The 21,987-nt window shown below is 52.1% G+C and overlaps 2 long non-coding RNA genes across 2 annotated transcripts in view; one reads left to right on the forward strand and one right to left on the reverse strand.

The window, feature by feature from the left end:
• LOC109250797 (uncharacterized) overlaps positions 1 to 9,063 on the forward strand; it is a 91,077-nt gene extending 82,014 nt beyond the window's left edge. The window contains exon 4 of the long non-coding RNA XR_008418422.1: positions 5,863 to 9,063. This is a non-coding gene — a long non-coding RNA (uncharacterized LOC109250797). The remainder of the gene's footprint in view (positions 1 to 5,862) is intronic.
• On the reverse strand, positions 1,942 to 11,345 carry LOC109250796 (uncharacterized). Its single transcript, XR_002073191.2, has 3 exons — positions 11,324 to 11,345; positions 10,399 to 10,512; positions 1,942 to 2,178 (listed from the first exon to the last, which is right to left on the reverse strand). It is a non-coding gene; the product is annotated as an uncharacterized LOC109250796 (long non-coding RNA).
• Positions 11,346 to 21,987: the final 10,642 nt, after the last annotated feature.

Genomic DNA, 21,987 nt, shown 5'->3' on the forward strand with positions numbered 1-21,987 from the left:
GGTCTGAGCCAAAGTCGGATCCTTAACTGACCGAGCCACCCAGGCACCCCTAAACATGTAGTTTAAAAGAGAGGAGACCTTAAATCAACAACCTAACCTTTCACTTAGAAGTCAGAAAAAGATCAGCAAACTACTACAAAGCAAGCAGAAAGAAGAAAATAATTAAGGCAGGGATAAATGAAATGCAGAATAGAAGATAATGAAGAAAACTAAAAGTTCTGTATCTTTAGCTACACTGAATGGAGAAAATAGAAATCACTGAAGTTAAAAATGTGAGGACGGGGCGGACATTATGGCCTATATTACAGAAATTAGATGGGTGATTGGACTGTATTATGAACAACTGTACCCAACAGTTAAACAGGTGAAATTACTAGAAATACACGTTACCAAATTGACTCAAGAGGATATAGATGATCTTAACAGACCTGTAGCTATTAAATATTTTGAATAAGTAGTCAAAGTCTCCTGTCAAATACAATTCCAGGACAAGATGTTTTTACCAGTAAATTTGACCACTTAAAGACAATTAACACTAATCCTCAAATCTTCTAATAAATTTGGAATGCATCTGTATTAGTTAGGGTTCTCCAGAGAAATGGAGCCATATATAGAAGAGGAGAGGTTTATTTTATAAAATTGGCTTATGTGATAGTAGAGGTTGAGAAGTATGAAATCTGCATGGTAGGCTGGCATGCTTGAGATGCCTGAAAAAGTTCATGTTGCAGATGGAGTGTCACAGCAGTGTAGGGGTAGAATTCCCTCTTCTTTGCGGGACTTCCATCGTTTTTCTCATATGGCTTTCAACTGATTGGATGAAACCCACCTGTATTGTAGATAGTAATGTGCTTTAATTACTGAAACGTCAGTCTCATCTAAAAATACTTGCACTTCAACATTTACATTTTTTTTTTACTCTTTATTTATTTTTGAGAGAGAGACAGAGTGTGAGCAGGGGTGGAGCAGAGAGAGAGGGAGACACAGAATCCGAAGCAGGCTCCAGGCCCCAGGCCCCGAGCTGTCAGCACAGAGCCCAGCCGACGCGGGGCTCAAACTCACAAATCGTGAGATCATGACCTGAGCCGAAGTTGGACGCTCAACTGACTGAGCCACCCAGGTGCCCCGCACTTCAACATTTAGACTTAGATATTCAACAGATATCTAGGTGCCATGGCTTAGCCATGTTGACACATAAGATGAACTGTCATAACATCCTAGGTCATTGTTTGGGACCAGCATTACCCCGATACCAAAGCCAGGCAAAAATAACACAAGTAAAGTACAGACTAATATCTTGTATGAGTGTACACATAAAAATCCTCAAGAAAATACTGGCAGACAATCCAAGCGTATTTAAAGATCATACACCAGGATTTACTCCGGGAATGTAAGAAAATTAATCAATGTAAGGTACACATAAATAGAATGGAGGTGAAAAACCACATGGTCATCTCAAACGATGCAGAATAACCACTTGACAAAATACCCATTTATAACATTCAATAAAATAGGAACTTCCTCATGTGAAAAGCCCACAGCCAGTATCATACTCAGTAGCGAAAGACCGGAATCTTTCCCATGAGAAACAGAAGGTTGCCTGTTATTGCCACTTCAAGATTTTGCTAGAAGTTTTAGCTATAGAAAAATTAGGCCAGAAAGTGAAATAAAAGCCACTCAAATCGGCAAGTCTTTCTGCACATGACATGATTTCCAATACGTGGAGTATCCCAAAGAATACACACGCACACATATGCAGGCACGCACACGGGTTGTTAAATGGATTTGGCAAAGTGGCAGAAGACGAATATGCAACAGTGCGGAGCCCGCTTTGGATCCTCTGTCCCCCCCCCCCCAGCCGTCTCTGTCCCTCCCCCATTCACACAGGCTCTTTCTCTCTCTCTCAAAATAAATAAAGTTAAAGATTACGAAATACACATGGAGTGCAGGTTTATACATTTATTTGTACTTCCATTTCACAATTCAGAGCGGGTGGTGTGATTATGGATCACCGATCCCCCAACGAAGGCAATGGATACCATTTAGTAGAGGCGAAGGACTTGGAGGAGCAATTCCTGCAGGTAAAGGTGGTGCAGGTAGAGCTGGTGGTGGGGATGCCCCTCTTGCCTGTAGATGCGGTGGAGGTCCTGGGATTCACGAGCAACCTCCAAGTCCATGTTCCTACGATATAAATAAGCCACTCTTCCAATACTTGTCATAGAATATGCAGCCCAGAGTGCATAGTAATAGACACTTAAGACTCACATACATTATAAGACATATAGATTATATACCACTTATTAATTTATCAGCATTCAGTGATATAACACTATATGCAAAGGACTTGTATAGATATCTGATGAGCATTTTCTTTTTATTTTTGAGAGACAGAGCACAAGTGGGGGAGGGGCAGAGAGAGAATGAGACCCAGAATCCGAAGCAGGCTCCAGTTTCCAGGCTGTCAGCACAGAGCCCGTCACAGGGCTCGGACTCCCAAACCGTGAGATCATGACCTGAGTGAAAGTTGGACACTTAACCGACTGAACCACCCAGGCGCCCTGAATTTTTTTTTTAGTTTTTAAATATTTATTTGGGAGAGAGTGAGCAAGCACGAGTGGGGGAGGGGCAGAGCCTTTGGAGGACAGAGGATCCAAAGCAGGCTCCCTGCCAACAGTAGAGAGCCAGACACAAGGCTCGAACTCACAAACCATGAGATCGTGATCTGAGCCAAAGTCAGGCGCCCCATGGTGATCATTTTAAACTACATAATGACTGCTTCTTTAGAGAGAGAAGGCGAGCAAGTAGGGGAAGGGCAGAGAGGTATAAAATCCCAGGCAGGCTCCGCAGTGTCAGTATAGAGCCTGACGTGGGGCTCGATCACACAACTGAGATCATGGCCTGGGCTGAAATCAAGAGTCCAGACAATTAACCAACTGAGCCACCCAGGCACCGCCATAGTGACTACTGCTAATACTCTCATACTAGGAGAGTTGGCCTCCTCATCAAAGGCCTTGTGAAATAGTATTCCAAAATAATGAAAACCTAGATTTCGTGATAAACATACGCAAAGGAGAATTAGTCTATCTGGTATGGGCTGTTAGACTAGTTGGTTCAAATATGGACAATACAAGGTCATGGGTTGATCCCTAAGGGAGCACCAAGAGTCCGTCTTACAACATTGATGACTGAGCTATTTTCTAATACCAATAACTAATGATAAGTAACATCCATTTGCACAGGGACAATGCTTATCAAAATTTTTGCCTTACTTTTGATCCTCATTAGGACCCTGTAACATAGAGGGGCACCCGGGTGGCTCAGTCAGTTAAGTGTCTGACTCTTGATTTCGGCTCAGGTCATGATCTCACAGTTCGTGGGATTGAGCCCTGCATCGGCGTCTGCGCCGACACCGTAGAATCTGCTCCAGTTTTCTCTCTCCCTCTCTCTCTCCTCCTCCCACCCATGCTCCCTCCCTCCCTCTCTCAAAGTAAATAAATAAACCTAAAAACACTTGAACTTAATGTAGATAGGATGAGTACTTTCATCTCACTATTTACAGAAGAGTTACCAAACTCCAAAAGTTTAAGTGACTGATCAAATGTCTTGGATTTAATCAGTTCTAAAGCTTAGACTTCCTAATAATGATTTTAAGTATAATGGGATCTTTCATCATACATAACTTTACATGACCACCTACAGATAGTAGTTTAGATTTAAAGAGGTATACAGAGCTTCTGGAATTACTAAAATTATGGGGGCTTTGCTTTTTCAAAGGAAATACCATGGACCCAATTTTTCAAATCATCATGAAACACCCCAAAGTAGGCTTCTTTGGAATAGGGACTATTTTAAGCTCAAGGCCATTGAGAACCAGCCAACATAGGAAATGCTTCTAAAACAGCACAAGCTTTCTTTTGTAAAGGAAATTTCCATCGGTAAAAAGTGTCTCTCTCTCCCTCACCAGAAAGAGGAGGGCTATTACGATCTATTTTTTCCCCAGCTTTATTGAGCTATAATTGACATATAACATGGGGTACATTTAAGGTGTACCACGTGATTTGATATGTGTATATCTTTGGTATATGTATAGCTCATGAAATAATTACAATAAGGTTAGTTAACACATCCATCACCATTACACAGTAACCTTTTGTGTGTGTGGTGTGAACTTTTAAGATCTCTCAGCAACTTTCAGGGGCGCCTGGGTGGCTCCGTCGGTTGAGTGTCTGACTTCAGCTCAGATCATGATCTCACGGTCCGTGGGTTCGAGCCCTGCGTCGCGCTCTGTGCTGACAGCTCGGAGCCTGTTTTAGATTCTGTGTCTCCCTCTCTGCCCCTCCCCCACTTATGCTTATCTGTGTCTCTCAAAAATGGATAAACATTAAAAAATAAATATCTCTCAGCAACTTTCATGTATACAGTACAGTATTGTTAATTATAGTCACCATGCAGTACATTAGATCCCCAGAACTTACTCATTTTATAACTGGAAGTTTGCACCCTTGGACCACCTTTACTCACTTCCCCCGCCCCGCCCATCACTAGTCTACTGTTCTTTGAATTAGTTTTTAGATTCCACATAAGTGAGATCATATTGTATTGCTCTTTCCCTGTTTGATTTTATTTCACTTGGCACAGTGCCGTCAAATTTCATCCATGTTGTTGTAAATGATCAGATTTTCTTCTTTTCTAGGACAGAATGATATTCCATTGTTTGTGTATCACATTTTCTTTATCCATTCCTCTACCATTGGACACCTAGGTTGTTTCCATGCTTTGGCTATTGTGAATAATGCTCCACTGAAGATGGGTGTGCAAATATCTCTTCGAGATAGTGACTTTATTTCCTTCGGATAAACACCCAGTAGGAGTGCTGAGTCCTGGGTGCCCCATCCAGGAACCCATTCCATTCTTAATTGGATTCATGAACTTACCCATTGAAATATTGGCAAGATGGTCCTTTGGGAAAACAATATTTTTGGAAACCATCTCTAGAAATGGCCCCCCAGTGTTATAAAGAATGTCGGATTTGCCCCAAACATAACCCTGGAAGCCCCTTCATAGTTCAAAGGGACATTTTCCCTTACCCTCTGGGCCCTTTTGAGATATGGCAATTGGATTTCATCTAGCTGGTGCCATCGCAAAGGTAGAAATATGTTTTAGTAACGGTTTGTATGCTCAGTGGATAGAAGCCTTTCCTTGACACAGAGCTACAGTTGAAGCAATAGGAAAAATCCTGTTGGAAAAGACTATTCCCAATTGGGAAAAATACCCTTGGAACTTCATAGTAACTGAGAGACCCATTTCACTGGATAGATAGCATAGACCATTTGCCACCTTTAGCCAATTACGCACCATTTCTACGGTGCCTATCCATCCTCCATCATGCAGCCTTTTATAGTGAACCAATGGCATTATAAAAACCTAACTAGCGAAACTTTGGGATTTTTCCCACTTGCCATGGCCAAAAGCCTTTCCCTTGGTACTACTGAATCTTTGTGTCTCCCACTGGGAGTAGATCTAACTCTCACCCTTTGAAAGAATATTGGAAGACTGATGAGATTAGATCAAGATGCATATGAACCAAACTTTTACTTAAAGGTAAGATGATGACTTCTAAGGGGTTGATATAGCCCCTTCAAAGAAGTGAGAAATTGGTAGAACAGTCTTTTCACAGTGCACTCCTAGGAGATAAAGACATCAAACATCATGACCTTCAGCCTGGAGACATAGTTTATCGGAAAGCTCTCCATAAAGATTTCCTCCAGCCTTGCGAGAGGGGATCATACCAGCTACTATTGACCAATCATTGTGCTGCTAAATTCAAAGGCACAGGCTCACGGGTTCATGTTTTTCATTTTAAAGAGGCTTCAACATCTGACTGGACCACCAAACCAACAGGAGACCTCAAACTAACCCTTTCTTGGAAAGTGAAGCAGATGACATCTTCAGAGACTTCTCTCACAAGACTCGGGAGCAGGCCAGTATTATGTTGACAAGATTCATCATACCAATCCTCATGAGGCTTCTCTTCCATTTCCACTTTTGATTGGGAAAACAATGCTATAATTCAAGTGTCACAATCCCTTGTTGCTTCTGGAAACCTTTCTGACTGTTGGATTTGTCACCACACTCCTACTAGGTCTTTTATTGATAATAATACCCTGTAATGTTAACCTATATATAGTTTATACCTCCAAATATTTCCATTAGTTACAGCAAAACACATCCCTCCCATCACTTTCAACGTAAGGATGTTCTTGCCTTAAGAAAACCTTCCATGTTGGGGCGCCTGGGTGGTTCAGTCAGTTAAACGTCCGACTTCCACTCAGTTTATGATCTTGTGGGTCATGGGTTCAAGACTTGCATTGGGCTGTGTGCCGACAGCTCGGAGCCTGCTTCAGATTCTGTTTCCCTCTCTCTGCCCCTCCCCTGCTCACTCCCTGTCTCTCTCTCTCAAAAAATAATAAAAATAGAAAAAAGAAAACCTTCCATGTTTTATGCTGACCACCTACCTCCTGGGTCAATGGGTTAGCAAAAAATGGAAACCCACCCCTTCCCTTTATATGATTTCCTCTTTACAAATTGTGTATCTTCCACCTGTTCTAATAGAAATCTTTTCAACTGTCCCATCTCCATTATGCCAAGACTTTTGGATATTCCTACTTGAATGTACCAGCCCATTCTGCACCAAACCTTCTGATACAATCTTTCAACAACTCAGTGGTGCTCTTTTATGAGAAATATGTTCATTTAACCAAACCACTATCCCTAGCTAGACGCTATCCCCCTTCTCCTTTACAAAAATAAGACCTGTGTATTCTCTGCACCTCCAGTTGTTTGGACAGCTGGAGAATTACTGGCCAAGGCTTTTCAGGTCACCTTATTCCCCCCCCCCCCCCACAGTTCTCAGATCACAACTGATCTCCTATCACAAGGGACTTCTCCATAATAGAGTATCTGATGAAGATCCTTCTGATTATGAAGATAATAGCTGTGGACGTACCCAAGAATGTGATCCCCTGCAGGCTTTTCTGTCAATTACCAATGACCATCTCCTTTGAGGTTTCTTTTCCTGGCTGGGGGTTGTAACGTCAAACATGACATCACGCTGTAGAACAGGTCTACAAATTGTATTATTGTTTTTCATTTGTACCCTACTTATTATCTTCAAATTATGTTATGCATTTCCCATTGCTGTTGTATTCAAAATGTCAAAATAATGGTTGCTCAAAGACTTGAAAATATTCATCAGACCTACTCACTGACAATGACAAGTGAAACTTCAGTTGGCATAGCCAAAAGCTCTGTGTGAGGGGCAAAGAGTAGCTGGGTTTTATTCATGTAACCATGTTTGGGAATTTCTGTTATTCTAATTTTTTAATGTTTATTTTTGAGAGACAGAGGGAGACGCAGAATCCGAAGCAGGCTCTGAGCTGTCAGCACAGAGCCTGACATGGGGCTCCAACTCATGGACAGTGAGATCATGACCTGAGCCGAAGTCAGATGCTCAACCGACTGAGTCACTGAGGCGCCCCTGTTATTCTAATTTCAGTGGGAAATGGTTGGAGGGTTTCAGGTAGGGGCCTGTGTGATTTGAGTGATAGAAAGCACTAGAATGACAGGTCTGTAAAATCGGAAGTGAAATCAAGCACCCAAAGTAGAGGTGCTCTTAAGAGAGAGATCCGAGATGCAAAGGAGGTCAGGAAGGTGGCAGAGTAGGAGGATCCTGATCTCACCTCATCCACTGGACACACCGAGGTAGCAGCTACATATGTGCAACTAACTCTCTTCCCCTCCCATGCTCATGTTCTGTCTCCCTCTGTCTCTCAATAATGAATAAACGTTAGAAAATTAAGAAAAATAAGAAATAGCAAAATGAAAAAAAAAGAGCAAAGGATATAAATAGGCAGTTCACAATATTCTGAGGGAATAGTTCTTCCCTGCTCCTAATATTTACTTCCTCTAATCAAGCACAAGTAATTCAACTACAGGTATCTCTGTCCTTTTCGTACGGTTGCAAGCTTCTAGGATGTTTGTTAGATTTGTTTAAATGTGGTTGGGGCACCTGGGTGAGTCAGTCGGTTAAGCGTTCAACTTTGGCTCAGGTCATGATCTCGCAGTTCATGAGTTCAAGCCCCACATCGGGGCTCTGTGCTGACAGCTCAGAGCCTGGACCCTGCATCGGATTCTGTGTACCCCTCTCTCTGTGCCCCTCCCCCACTCGTGCTCTGTCTCTGTCTCAGAAATAAACATCAAAAAAAAAATGGAATCTTCCCATTTGCAGCGACATTGATGGACCTAGAGCGTGTTATGCTAAGTGGGAGAAGCCAAACAGAGAAAGACAAATACCATATGATTTTAGTCCTATGTGGAATTTAAGAAACATAAATGAACCAAGAAGAACAAGAAAACCAGACTCTTCAGTACAGAGAACAAACTGGTGGTTGCCAGAAGGGAGTTGATAGGGAGTGGGAGAAACAGATAAAGGGGATTAAGAGGGATAAACTCCTAAGGGCGCCTGCGTGGCTCAGTCAGTTAAACGTCCCAGTTTGGCTGAGGTCACGATCTCATGGTTCGCCAGTTTGAGCCCCTTGTCGGGCTCTCTTGCTGTCAGTGCAGAGCCCTCTTCAGATCCTATGTCCCCCTGTCTCTGCCGTTCCCCTACTTGCGCTCTCAAAAATAAACATTAGGGGCGCTTGGGTGGCTCAGTTGTTGAGCCAGGTCCAGGACTTCGGCTCAGGTCATGATCTCACAGTTCGTGGGTTTGAGACCCATGTCGGGCTCTGTGCTGACAGCTCAGAGCCTGCTTCAAATTCTGTGTCTCTCTGTGCACCGACCCCCCACTCTCACTCTCTCAAAAATAAACATTAAAAAAAATTTTTTTTATTTTTTTTGAAGAGGGATAAACTTATAGTTACAAAGTAATTAAGTCATGGAGATGAAAATACAGCATAGGAAATGTAGTCACTAAGAGTCTAACATTTGTTGACAGGAATTATTATACTATGTACCTGAAGTAAACACTATTTTGATTATTCTTCAATAAAAAGCTTTGAAAAGAGAGGTCTAGACTTTTCCTTATACTTAGGTATCTGCTAATTTGTGCACATGTCGGCATCTCTGAAAGGTCCTCGACCATACGTTTTTAAGACCTTTTCATTTAATTGACCCACATATTAGCTGAAGATCAAAACCCAGAGAAGTAAAGAGGTTTGTTCAAAATCAGAGACGGCAGGCTGATGGGATCACAGGGGTTGTTCGGTACTGTCTACCCTCTCTCCCCACGTGCCCTCCTCTCTCCCCACTCCCACTGCTGACTCTCAGAACTTCGGAGCTGACACGGGGCACAGAAAGCCAACGTCTGCTGAGCCCTGACCCACTCACCCGTGTCAGCGGGAGAGAGAGCGCCAAGGGTATGGTCCAGAAGAGGTCACAAGCCACGACAACCATCAGGAAACGGTCTCTTAGGGCTCCATCATCAAACGTGTATAACGTTCTAAACCACCTACATGTGTATTACTATTAAACTCACAAAAGAATACATCGTAATAATCTAGTCATCTTTCACTATTACTCGGAGCCTGCCCTGTGCTACAGACCAAAAGAACAGCACAGAATTGGCATCCGACAGGTAGAGTGTTCTTCTTCTAAAGAAATGACAAGTGAGTTTATGGTCGATCCTCCCCAACAGAGATTCTGATTATGTATAAATAAAACAGCTGACTAGAAGGCCCTAGAGCAGACTACATCTCACAAGGGAAGTTCCAATGGCATCCTCCAGATCCGGTACAGGACAGGAGGGTCCTCCTTTCCTTCGCGCTCTAGGGAGACAAACAGGATCGCCTCACATCTTTGCTGGTGCTAGAGGTAATAAATATATCAGGCTACCCTGACAGCTTGAAAAGGTCTCAAGTTACTGAAGTTAACTGCCTTTCTTTGCTCAACCTCGGGCACTAAGCACATAGCTATAATACTCATTGAAACCTAACGTACACAGGATTTCTACAGAACCTCTGTGGCGCCGGTATGAGCTGGGTTAAAACATTTCAGAAAGTCATGCTTGCAAACATCAAGGAGATAAAACACAAGGCACAACTTCTATTCCATCCCTACCAGATGCACAACATCAACGCTAGTCAAATAATGGCCTTTGCGGGGCTTTGAGTTTGGAACTCACCAGGTACGTTACTACTTCCAGTTCCCCAGGCAGAACCCTCGTAATCACCATCATTATCGCATCATGATCGCATCATCATTAGAGCGACTGAGCATGCGTGGACACGGTGCCAACCAGATGTTACCAGAGGAAGTTCAGTGAGAGGCCTACTTTGAAAACGGAGCCTGTGTACAGAAGGGCTAACACAGAATCAAAGTGCAACTCAGAGCTCACTTACACACCTATCAGGAGTGTGAAATCCGTGTCGGTTCTTCGTCTGTGCCTGAACTCTGGGTCCACACCACTGCTCGTGCAGCACACACTGAAGATCACACTCTCTCACTTTTCTTATAAACCTAGGACCCAAAAAGAAAGTATTTTTGATTACCCTGGTCACAGACACAAATCAATTCCTCTAAGTAAAGATTCTACATGAAAGAGAAACATGTATCAATCTTTTACTTCCTCTGTAAGAGAAACTCTTCCAGCCACCACACACCCTTAGGAGAAATCAGCCTAAACCTAAAGTTGGTCTGGGTCTTATATGCTATAAATCCATTGTGATGTCACCAACTGTGACCGTTTAGTGACTTCAGTTTGTAACTTGCTGGGATTCAGGCTTGTGGCCAAAGATACCGATCTGCCTCTTTTTGGCTGATGTCCCTGAGCTACTGCCCCTGAGGTTAATGAAATAACCTGTCAGCCCTGCATCCATGGATATGGAAATTTTTTCCCACTTGTAACTTAATGATTGTAATGAGAGATGAGCGTCCGTCCCAGCACTAGGTGGCAAGGGACACCTTGCATTTTGTACAGCTCTGTTACTCAGCTACCTGTAAACACCTTACAAAACTGGACCGAGCCACGTAAGATGCTAAGCAAGGGGGCGGGGGGGGGGGGGGGCGCCTGGCTGGCTCAGTCGGCAGAGCATACGACTCCATCTCAGGGTCGTGTGTTGAAGGCCCACATTGGGCCTAGAGCTTACTGAAGAAACACAGAATTGCCAAGACGCTAAGCAAGGAACAATCTATACGTGTCTTCTGAAGTGATCCATTTTATGGAAGCATACACACAGTGTGTGTAGCTAGAGCCTCAGTTTATTCAAAGTGGAAAAGGCCTTAAACCATATCCTAATCACATAAACCGTCCCGGTGCTTCTGGCCCTACCTGACCACTTGCATATTGCCAAAATCCAACACGGCACCTGTTGGTGTCAACTTGGGAGGGAAGGTGACCGCTGGTCAGTGGCTGAAAGATTTAAACAGGTTAACGGCGGGAAGAGGTACTGGGTGTTCGCTCTCGTCCCATCTTTCATCCCCAGATCTCCACAGGGCTCTCCCCCTACCTTCCTTCGGGATTTCTGTCCCCTCAGTGATGCCTTCCCTGAATAACCTACCTGAAGGTGCAAATCCCCCCAGCCTCCCCAGGTCCTGCTCCCCTCCCCTGCCTAAGTGTGCTGCACAGAATGGGTCATCATCCATCACGGTATATACGCATCTCATCAATCTTACTTTTTCATTCTCCCCCACTGGAATGTGAGCCTCATGTGAGAAGGGACATTTTTTTGTCTCTTCAATGGGTGTTTCCATTATGAAGAAGAGCGTCTGGCACACATTAGGTCAGCAAAGAATGAGTTCTCTTTGGCCATCAGCCTTCATGTTCATGCCGTTCCCATAGTTGACATTGTAATTGTAGAGTGGGCGTCTTTCAGGATCTCCTGCCATATGCTTACATTCTCATACAAAAGCCCATTAAAAATGGATACTGCTCAGTTCACTTAAGCTCTGGAGTATTTCTTCAGTATGTTAAATATCACCAGTCTCTACTCTGAACTAAAGAGAGAAAGCTCTGTAAATATAACCATAATCAACTCTTAGTTTTTTATTTTCCCGTATTTCTCAGATAAATACTCAAACCGTGATTTCCTTGTCAATTTTGGTTGGGAATCTTGATGAAGATGGCAGAGTAGGAGGCCCCTGCTTTTCCCTCTTCCCATTGACACACCAAGGCTACAACTACGTGTACAGCAACTCTGAGAAGAACCCGAACACTAGCAGAACTATTCACGCCTTAAAGATCTAAAGAAGCCACGTCAAGAAGTCTGTTCACAGGACGCACGCTCCCAGTATCCACCAAGACGGCTATCACCGGTGCACATGTCCTCCCTGAGGAGGAAGAGTGTCAAAGTCCACCTCAGCCACCCCCCCATCCCCGCCAAGCTGGGTACTTGCACCAAAAAGATACGCCCCCATCACGTCTGTCTTTGAGATCAGCAGGGCTTCACTCCGAGACTGGGCCTTCACTCTGGGAGAGCCAGAGGACAATAGGAAAGGAGACTCTGCTTTTCAAGGGCTCGTGTACAAACTCACTTGCTCACAGACCCAGCACACAGGCAGCACTTTGAAAAGTACCTGGGCCACAGCTAAAGGAGATTGATGAATTTCAGGGCCATGTTTCTTGCCCTCCTGCCTAGCTGGGCCAACACGGGAGGGCCCCAGTTCGGACACGCTCCGTCTGCCTTGTGAGAACCACTCACCTTGCCCCAAAAGCAGCCCCTCCAAAGCAGTTCCTTCCCCAACGCACACGTCGGTAGCCATGGCCGGGGCTGGAAGACCCCAGTGCAGCTGCCACTCTGACATGGCTGGTGGGCAGCCTTGGCTGGGACCGGCAGCCCTCTAAAGCCCCTCCTACCCCGGACAATGCGGGGCGACACTCCCTGTGTACCCGTAACAGTCGTGGCTGGACCTCACAGCCCACCACACTGGGGTCTAATCCCACCCACCGGCCCACCCCTGGCAGTCACGGCCCGGTCAGAGTGTGTGCATTCTGCCTACATGGGACACCCCATTCTAGTGTTCAGGTAACATCGTGCTTCTGGGGCCCCGAGGATGCTTTCTACGTAAAACCACTCCTTGAAGACCAGGAGACACGGTCTTCCTAATACATAAAAACAAACAGGACAGGGGCACCTGGTCGGCTCAGTCGGTAGAGCATGTGATGGTTGACCTCCGGGTTGTGAGTTCGAGCCCCACGCTGGGGATGGCGATTACGTTAAAAAAAATGAAATGGGAGAGTCAGGCAAAATGACACAGAGGAATATGTTCTAAATGAAAGAATAATACACGTCAGAAGGAGAACTAAAAATGGACATAAGCAATCTGCCTATATGTTCAAAATAATGCTCATAAAGATGCTTGCTAGAAGTAAGGGAAGAGTGGATGAACTCAGAAACTTCAACAAAGAGAAATATGAAACCAAAGAAGAAGATGTAGAAACGCTCAGTAATCTGGAAGATGGGTAGCTAGAAATCATCAAAGTTGAACAACAAAAAAATTTTAATGAGCACGTTAGACCTCTGAGACATCAAACATATTGACATTCACATTTATTGCAGGGGGCGAAAAAGAAAAGAACAGAAAAGGTAGTTAAAGAAATACTGCTTACAACTTCCCTTCCTTGGGAAAGAAACCGGTCTGGGAGGCACAGAAGGCCCCGAACGGGATGAAATCAGAGTGGACCACACCAAGAGATGATCATGAAAATATGAGAACTCAGAATCTTAAAAGCAGCAAACAAAAGCACCTACCTACATACAGAGGAACCTTCACAAGGCTATCATCTGATTTTTCAGCAGAAACTTTGCAAGCCAGAACGTACTGGTATGATGTATCAGTTTAGGTTGGCATAGTTGTTCTTGTAATTCTTGTTTACTCATTAATACGGGTATTTTTCAGCAACTCAAATAGAAGAACGAAACAGAGACTCCATTTACCCATGGTAAGGGACGAAAAAGCTTCCTTCTATCCTTGCAGTTTCTGAAGCTGGAGTAAAAAGTAAATTGGAATAAGAATATCAGACAACGCCTGGGTGACGCACTCGGTTGAGCATCAGACTTCTCAGGACGGAATCTCACAGTTCTTCACTTTGAACCCCACTTCGGGTAAGCCCAGCTTTGCTCTCTCCCTCTTTACCCCTTGGTCACTTGCACCTTCTCTCTCTCACAGAAAAAAAATAACACAAGGAAAACCATTTTAATTACGAAGGGAGAAGAACAAGAGTTTCACAAATCACTAGGAGTGCCTTCTTCGTAGTTCAGACACGTGGTTCAGATACTGATTTCTATTTGTTAATAAAAATTCCTTTAAAGAAAAAAAAATGTTTTTCATCTTTATTTGTGAGAGAGAAAGAGACACAAGGAGGACGAGCAGGGGAGGAACAGAAAGAGAGAGGAAGACAGAGAATCTGAAGCAGGCTCCAGGCACTGAGCGGTCACCAAAGAGCCGGACTTTGGCTCCGAACCACGAACCACAGCTCAATCACGTGAGCGGAATTCTCATGCTTAAACAACTGAGCCACTCGGGAACACCTGGAAATGCCCGTTGGAGAGGAACATTTCCCTTACAAAATCCAAGTTTCCTCTAACTAGTGAACCCGAACGTCTAGGGGTTCACCAGGTGACTCCTAACTACAAAGGACATGCGGACACAAAAACGACTCAACAGCAAGACGAAGGTAAGAAGACATCCAAGAAGTCCACACCGTGCCACTGGGGTTGGGCCTGTGAGAAAGAACTGAGCGGGCACACACTCCCGGTGTACGTAGGCGGGCGAGCAGACACCACGTCCCAAACCAGACACAACCCCACCGTCCCTCCACATCCCCCCCCCCCGTCCCGCACGCACGCCCCCGGTACCATCACGGCGCCCAATCCGGCAACTCTGACAGAGGGTGTGCACACGCGCCGGGTCCGCTCGGCCCACAAGGACATCGTCCTCGGGAGTCACCCCATCCAGGCCCCCTTTCCCCGCTGGCTGGCGACGGCAGGCCAGCGAAACCCTGCTCGTCGGCCTCGGGGCCAGCGTGACCCACTTCCTGTCTTCGGGGTGCGTACCCCAGACGGCAAGCAGGGCGCTCCGCGGATCCGGAGACCCAAACCTCTGCAGGTGCACCAGGTGGCGCCGGGGCCCGGAGGGCACGCGGACACCTCCGGCGCTCTCGGGCAAGGGGCGGGGGACACGGAGGGCTAGGAGGTCCGGGAGCTCCACACCGTGCCCCTGGGGTTGGGGTTCCAGGAACGCGTGAGCCGGCACACCCTCCCGGTGTACGTAGGCGGGCGAGCAGACACCACGTCCCGCCCCTCCCGGGCCTCCCCCCGCCCCCCCACACCACCCCCCCCGCCCCCCCCCCCCGCGCCGCAGCGCATTCTGGAAGGCGACATGTGTGAGAACAAGGGGCAACAGGCTGCCTTCAGCATTCGCAGGGGGCAGTACCCGGCGGGAGGATGGACAGCAGGGCGTGGGGGGGGGGGGGGGGGGGTGGTAGAGAGGCGCGTGGATGCCTGTGGACGAGTGTGGAGGGGAAGGCACGACCCGCCCCGGTCAGGGCTTGTGGGGACAGCAGAGGTCTCCACCTAAGGTCCGCCCCCCGGGATCCAGAGCGTCAGCCTCCTCGGTGGCACTGGCAGACGAGTGCCTGAGTGCTGGCGCCTGTGGCCAAAGCGGGCCCGGTCCCGCTATCCCACGGTGCTTGGCCCTGTGAACGGGCAGGCGGGCTGGCTCTCCACACCGGTCCCTCGATGACCAGCTGTGAAGCAAGAGTGACATCCGGCCGCAGATGTCAACCGCCATTCCTCCCCGTTGCCCTGAACGCTCCCGTGGGACGTTGGACAGGGTGGCCCGGAAAGCTGGTGTGCGCCAACCGCAGAGTCCTCGGCGGACGGCTCTGCCGAGGATCGAGTGCGCGATCCAGAATTGGGTGCGGGACCGAGACCTGAGTGTGTGATCGGTGGTGGGGCCAGGCCTCCGCCAGAGAGGGTGAAGCCCCGGGGGGATGGCACCGCGGCTGCCAGGTCTGTGCCAGACAACCGCTTCTGGCGCCCAGATCTGCTATTGAGGGCAGGGGAGAGGGGAGGGGGGAGGGGGTTGGAGGAGAAGGAGAAGGAGGCGCTGGTGTTGGTGGCGGCGGTTGCCACGGCTGTGGCGGTGGCGGCAGCAGCGGCGGCGGCCTTTCACTTTCACTTTCACTTTCACTCACCCCAGGGTGGGCACGTCCCTTCTGGACTCTGCTGCGCCAGGGAGCCACCTCCACATCTCCCGACAACCGCCCCCCCCCAACCCCAGGCACGCCGAGAACGACTCAAAGCCCCTGGACAATGGGTGGCCGGGCCCCACACCTGATCCTCAGAATGGAACACAGGGACAGCAGGGTCCCGACTCTGCCCCCCACCGAGTGGCAGCACCCCTCCAACTGCCCCTGCAGGTCTAAGGCACGGTTTCCAGGCTCCTCTCCGCCACCCACCCCCCCCCACCCCCACCCCAGGCCGGGCCACACAGGGACCCTGCTGCTAGGGCCAGGGTCACGCGGCCCAATGCTCTCCCAGGCCAGAGTCCCAGCGCCCCTGGCCCGGTGGCTTCTCCTGGCCCGTTCGTTCGCTTGGTGCTCCTGGCCCTTTCGGGGCGGCCTCTTCCCCTCCAGTCCCGCCCAGACATGGCGGCCACCAGCGTCCAGAGCCGTGGCTGCCCGTGCCCGACCCACAGGGCAGCGGGACCTGGCGCTCTGTCCCGCTTACCCGTCTCTGGAGCCTCCCGGGTCGCCCGCCTGCGGGAGCTCGGCACCTCGGGGCAGTCGGGGGGGTGGAGGGAGGACCCCGTTCTCTGCCGCCTGGGACTCCCCACTTCGCTCGCAGGGAAGCCACGGCGCGGGGCTCGCGGGAAAGCGAACGAGTTCCGCTTGATGGCAGTGTTGCACCACGTATGCCCACGCGCCCTTCCCCCCAGGGCCTCTCCCCCCGCCCTTTGCGGAAGAAAAAAAGACCGGGCCCAGTCCACCCGGGCTCCAACATGGCGGCGCCCACGGCTCCGCCACTCTGCGCGGGCCCCTCCCCGCGTCGGACGCTCCGTGGGGCAAGCGCAGCCTCGTCCCCTCTGGCTGCTGCACTTAGCCGGCTCTCGGCTCTCGGCTCTGGGGACCCGAAGGCCAGGGCGAGGCGCATCGAGGCTCCCCGCGGTGGCCCTGAACCTCTCCGGGGCTCCGTCGTCGGGACCCCTGCAGGTCCGCAGCAGACCTCAGGAGACACACTGGTCGTGGACCCAGAGCCCGAGCCGAGCCCACCCCACCTGGCCGGTCGGAGCCCGACCCCGACGGGGCCCATGCTCCCCGGGAGCATCGTCCGTCAGGACTCCCCGCCAGGTCAGCCCCCAGCGGGAGGCCTCTAGCGGCCGGCCGACACGAAGGCGTGAGGCGGCCGGCTGGCACGGGCCGGGGGCTGGGGGTCGACACTGGCGTCCACCTCCCGCGGATCGACGACGGACGCGTCCCGCGGGCCTGGCCCGTCACCCACGGGGCGCCCCCCGCGATTCAGGCGTGGACTGCAGCCTGGAGCCGCACCACAGTCGCCAAAGCGGCCTCGTGCCTGCCCCAGGCTCCGTCCCTGGACAGCTCCCACGGGAGCCAAGGCCAGCGCGTGGGCGACACCCAGCTGTGCCCACGCGCTCCGGGACCCCGCGCCTCTCCTGGCACGGCCGGACGAGGCCAACCAACGGTCTTCTTTCCTGTCAACCGGCTCCCGTCCTCTCCTATGGTGAACACCTGACCTGTGGCATAGCGAGGGTGCCCTGACCGCCCCCAGCCCGCCTCACATTAGACGGCAGAAGAACCAGGTGCGCGCCCGCGCACGCACGAATCACACACACACACACACACACACACACACACACTCACACACAAACACACCACGAACACGCTGGCAAACACACACTCGGCGGCAAACACCCTGAAACTCCATCGCCAAAACCCACACGCGCACACGCGAGCACACACACTCTCACACGCATGGCCTAAACCCTCCGCCCCCTTTCGCTCCCCCCCCCCCGCCCCGCGGAGAAAAAGGGAGATCACAGCTGGAGGTCATCCTTTTCCTCGTGGAGAGAAGGCCCACCCACTCCACAGCAAGTGCCTCTACAGGTCAATGATGGATGTGTGCTTTGACCCCAGGCTGGGTGCCCAAGGCAGAAAGGGACTCCTGACAACCACCCGCACCCCAAGGCACGGGACTGATCCAACTTCAACCCTCGGGGAACACTTTCACTTTCTGCCCTGCAAACAGGACCCGCTTCTTCTCCCAAACGTCCGGCCCCAGAGGCCCAGCGCCTCATTCTTCCTAGGCCAGCGGGTGGATGTATTGGGTCCCAGCTGTGCACAGCAGCGCCGCGCCCCCCTCCCCGCACCCCCAGCCCCCTCGCCACAACCTACCGTGCCCAACCACGCATCCTCCCCCTCGGAAGGGCCCTGGCGGTCCCTTCCCACGCGTCAGTTCGAGGAACCCTGGCGAATCACACCCCGGTGGACACAAACCCTGTGCACGTGGGAGACTCAGGAGTGGAGGAGGGCTGATGCTGGCGGGAGGGGACAGAGAACCCACGCTGCAGGCGCTCTGTTGTTGGAACGTGGAGCCAAGCGTCCCGCCAAGGGACAGCGATCGCGGAGCCAGCTGGGCACCCCGCGTGGTGGGACGGGGTCCGATCGCTGGGTCAGGGCAGGGGCACACGCACGCATGCTCGCTCGCCTCCGGGGCCTACGCGAAGGGTGCTACAGCTGCGGGGGGTCGCAGGAAAGGTTGGGAAGGGAAGAAGGGAAGGGAAGGGTAGGAAGGGAAGGGAAGGGTAGAGAAGGGAAGGGAAGGGAAGGGAAGGGAAGGGAAGGGAAGGGTAGGGAAGGGAAGGGAAGGGAAGGGAAGGAAAAGGAAGGGTAGGGAAGGGTAGGGAAGGGAAGGGAAGGGAAGGGAAGGGAAGGGAAGGAAAGGGAAGGGAAGGGAAGGGTAGGGAAGGGAAGGGAAGGAAGGGTAGGGAAGGGAAGGGAAGGGAAGGTTAGGGAAGGGAAGGTTAGGGAAGGGAAGGTAGGGAAGGGAAGGGAAGGGAAGGGAAGGGAAGGAAAAGGAAGGGTAGGGAAGGGAAGGGTAGGGTAGGGTAGGAAAGGGAAGGGAAGGGAAGGGAAGGGAAAGGAAGGGTAGGGTAGGGTAGGAAAGGGAAGGGACGGGAAGGGAAGGGAAAGGAAGGGTAGGGAAGGGAAGGAAGGGTAGGGAAGGGAAGGGAAGGGTAGGGAAGGGAAGGGAAGGAAAGGGAAGGGAAGGGAAGGGAAGGAAAGGGAAGGGAAGGGACGGGAAGGAAAGGGAAGGGAAGGGAAGGGTAGGGTAGGGAAGGGAAGGGTAGGGTAGGGAAGGGAAGGGAAGGGTAGGGAAGGGAAGGGAAGGTTAGGGAAGGGAAGGGAAGGGTAGGGAAGGGTAGGGTAGGGAAGGGAAGGCAAGGGAAGAGAAATGGTGCCCACCGCCCCTCCCGAAGGGGCCCGTGCCAGCTCGGTCTCACCTGACACACGCGCACGGCGACGCCCCTGCAGGCACCCTTCGCCGTCCTCAAGTCCAAACGGTCATTCCGGACACTCTGGGCTGCCCGGACTTCCGAGCAGGCTCACAGACACTTAGTTGGCCCTCCAGACCGGCTGGACACGCAGCGTCTCCATTCTCCACCATCTCCTGCCCACCCTGCCGAGGGCTTCCGTTCTGACCACAAACCAAAGACACGCACAGGCAGGAGCCACGCAAGACCCCAAAGGACACAGAGAGATGAGCTGCAAGGAGAGGGAAGGACCCGGTTCCTAGAGAGGCGAGCCGCCCTGAACGTCGGGGTTGGGTCCACGTCAAGGGTAGGGTCACCCGGGTGACCCTGACTCGCGTGGGTCGGGCTCGGGCGCGCGGCCAGCTCCCCCAAACGGAGACACACCCCCCCACCGTCCCTCCACATCCCCCCCCCCCCGTCCCGCACGCACGCCCCCGGTACCATCACGGCGCCCACTCCAGCAACTCTGACAGAGGGTGTGCACACGCGCCGGGTCCGCTCAGCCCACAAGGACATCGTCCTCGGGAGTCACCCCATCCAGGCCCCCTTTCCCCGCTGGCTGGCGACGGCAGGCCAGCGAAACCCTGCTCGTCGGCCTCAGGGCCAACGTGACCCACTTCCTGTCTTCGGGGTGCGTACCCCAGACGGCAAGCAAGGCGCTCCGCGGATCCGGAGGACCCAAACCTCTGCAGGTGCACCAGGTGGCGCCGGGGCCCGGAGGGCACGCGGACACCTCCGGCGCTCTCGGGCAAGGGGCGGGGGACACGGAGGGCTAGGAGGTCCGGGAGCTCACACCGTGCCCTGGGGTTGGGGGTTCCAGGAACGCGTGAGCCGGCACACCCTCCCGGTGTACGTAGGCGGGCGAGCAGACACCACGTCCCGCCCCTCCCGGGCCTCCCCCCGCCCCCCCACACCACCCCCCCCCCGCCCCCCCCCCGCGCCGCAGCGCATTCTGGAAGGCGACATGTGTGAGAACAAGGGGCAACAGGCTGCCTTCAGCATTCGCAGGGGGCAGTACCCGGCGGGAGGATGGACAGCAGGGCGTGGGGAGGGGGGGGTGGTAGAGAGGCGCGTGGATGCCTGTGGACGAGTGTGGAGGGGAAGGCACGACCCGCCCCGGTCAGGGCTTGTGGGGACAGCAGAGGTCTCCACCTAAGGTCCGCCCCCCGGGATCCAGAGCGTCAGCCTCCTCGGTGGCACTGGCAGACGAGTGCCTGAGTGCTGGCGCCTGTGGCCAAAGCGGGCCCGGTCCCGCTATCCCACGGTGCTTGGCCCTGTGAACGGGCAGGCGGGCTGGCTCTCCACACGGTCCCTCGATGACCAGCTGTGAAGCAAGAGTGACATCCGGCCGCAGATGTCAACCGCCATTCCTCCCCGTTGCCCTGAACGCTCCCGTGGGACGTGGACAGGGTGGCCCGGAAAGCTGATGTGCGCCAACCGCAGAGTCCTCGGCGGACGGCTCTGCCGAGGATCGAGTGCGCGATCCAGAATTGGGTGCGGGACCGAGACCTGAGTGTGTGATCGGTGGTGGGGCCAGGCCTCCGCCAGAGAGGGTGAAGCCCGGGGGGATGGCACCGCGGCTGCCAGGTCTGTGCCAGACAACCGCTTCTGGCGCCCAGATCTGCTATTGAGGGCAGGGGAGAGGGGAGGGGGGAGGGGGTTGGAGGAGAAGGAGAAGGAGGCGCTGGTGTTGGTGGCGGCGGTTGCCACGGCTGTGGCGGTGGCGGCAGCGGCGGCCTTTCACTTTCACTTTCACTTTCACTTTCACTCACCCCAGGGTGGGCACGTCCCTTCTGGACTCTGCTGCGCCAGGGAGCCACCTCCACGTCTCCCGACAACCGCCCCCCCCCCAACCCCAGGCACGCCGAGAACGACTCAAAGCCCTGGACAATGGGTGGCCGGGCCCCACACCTGATCCTCAGAATGGAACACAGGGACAGCAGGGTCCCGACTCTGCCCCCCACCGAGTGGCAGCACCCCTCCAACTGCCCCTGCAGGTCTAAGGCACGGTTTCCAGGCTCCTCTCCGCCACCCACCCCCCCCACCCCCACCCCAGGCCGGGCCACACAGGGACCCTGCTGCTAGGGCCAGGGTCACGCGGCCCAATGCTCTCCCAGGCCAGAGTCCCAGCGCCCCTGGCCCGGTGGCTTCTCCTGGCCCGTTCGTTCGCTTGGTGCTCCTGGCCCTTTCGGGGCGGCCTCTTCCCCTCCAGTCCCGCCCAGACATGGCGGCCACCAGCGTCCAGAGCCGTGGCTGCCCGTGCCCGACCCACAGGGCAGCGGGACCTGGCGCTCTGTCCCGCTACCCGTCTCTGGAGCCTCCCGGGTCGCCCGCCTGCGGGAGCTCGGCACCTCGGGGCAGTCGGGGGGGGTGGAGGGAGGACCCCGTTCTCTGCCGCCTGGGACTCCCCACTTCGCTCGCAGGGAAGCCACGGCGCGGGGC

The sequence above is a fragment of the Panthera pardus genome, unplaced genomic scaffold (genome assembly GCF_024362965.1).
Source record: "Panthera pardus isolate Hobbes unplaced genomic scaffold, ASM2436296v1 HiC_scaffold_27, whole genome shotgun sequence".
Lineage (NCBI taxonomy): Eukaryota > Metazoa > Chordata > Mammalia > Carnivora > Felidae > Panthera > Panthera pardus.